The 1,562-nt window shown below is 45.7% G+C and overlaps 1 pseudogene; it reads right to left on the bottom strand.

Moving 5' to 3' along the window:
• Positions 1 to 230: 230 nt before the first annotated feature.
• LOC135980633 (olfactory receptor 5AR1-like) lies at positions 231 to 1,173 on the bottom strand (annotated as a pseudogene).
• Between the last annotated feature and the right edge of the window lie 389 nt (positions 1,174 to 1,562).

Below are 1,562 nucleotides of genomic sequence, written 5' to 3'. Positions count from 1 at the left end.
ATATATTCACACACGTGCAACAGGTGCCTGCTGTAATTTTGCTGGGGTAATCGCCTAATAAAGCCCTGATTTTACGTGGGGCCAGCAGGCCGTGTTGGAATACAAACAGATTAATAATAATAACAATACAATAATGAACAATACTCCCAAGGGCTCTGTGAAATTACATTGCAATGGGAAGGGAATTTAATTCACCCGTTTCCACTCCCCATCACTAAACCAGTACTGAGTTAAACAGTTAAACAAGAATTGGTTAGGAGTTTATTCATTGCTCTCCTCAGGGCATCCTTCACCTCCTTGTTCCTCAGGCTGTAGATGAGGGGGTTCAACATGGGGATCACCAGCGTGTAAAACACTGAGGCCACTCTGTCTCTCTCTGTGGAATAGCTGGAGGTGGGACATAAATATATGAAGAATTGGGTGCCATAAAACAGGACCACAACGGTCAAGTGGAAAGAGCAGGTGGAGAAGGCTTTATGTCGGCCCTCAGCGGAGCGGATCTGCAGGATAGTGGAGATGATATAAACATAGGAGAGGATGACAGTCACAAAAGTGCCCACTGTAAAGCAGCATGTGAAAACAAACATCACAATCTCATTGATGCGGGTGTCAGAACAGGAGAGCGCCAAGAGTGGGGGGATGTCACAGAAGAAATGACTGATGATGTTGGCGCTGCAGAATGACAGCCGAAATATAAAACTTGTGTATATCATTGAATCCACAATCCCCACAGCGAACGCCCCAGCCACCAACTGTTTACAAAGCTGCATGGACATAGTGACTGTGTAGACCAGCGGCTTACAGATGGCCACATAACGGTCATACGCCATCACAGCCAGCAAGAGGCTCTCAGCATCTGCAAAAGCGATAGAGAGAGACATTTGCACAGCACAGGCAGTTTTAGAAATGCTTTTCCTCTCAGCGAAGAAATTCAACAACATCTTAGGGGAAATTGTCGAGGAAAAGAAAAGGTCACAGAAAGACAAAATACTGAGGAAAAAGTACATGGGGGTGTGGAGTTGGGGATCAATCGTGATTAACAAGATCATTCCCCACCAGGGTGATGACATAAATCAGTAGGAACAGCACAAACAGGGGAACCTGCAGCTCCGGACGATCTGTCAATCCTGAGAGAATGAACTCAGTCGCCTCCGAGTGATTTCCCTTTTCCATCTCCTCTGAACAGAGATCAGGCAGCTACAGAGATGTGGGCAGGTGAATGGTGCGAAAAACATGTCCCTTCTCCTTAATGAAGTGAGTGAAGATAAATGGAGATCAGTTTCTCAATGGACATCAGTACCCGCTCAGGGAAGGGCTTAGTCCACAGAGCCAGATGTTCACAGCTGGTCATTCCAGGTGTTCGATAAGATGCACACACTATGCAAATACAATAACCAGCAGGTTAATCATGCTCCACACACAAACGCTCCTGTTCACTAATCCGAACTGAAAACAGTGACTTGTGACTCTGCTGTGAGAGAATCAGTCTGTAGAGATTATTCCTTAGCTAAAGAAGGGGTGAGAGTAAAGGAGTGTCAATCTTTCTAGTCTCATTGGGCAAG

Source organism: Chrysemys picta, unplaced genomic scaffold (assembly GCF_011386835.1).
Source record: "Chrysemys picta bellii isolate R12L10 unplaced genomic scaffold, ASM1138683v2 scaf5241, whole genome shotgun sequence".
In the NCBI taxonomy this organism is placed as follows: domain Eukaryota; kingdom Metazoa; phylum Chordata; order Testudines; family Emydidae; genus Chrysemys; species Chrysemys picta.
The sequence above is the reverse complement of the archived record's forward strand: the minus strand, read 5'-3'. Positions and strand labels throughout refer to the sequence as shown.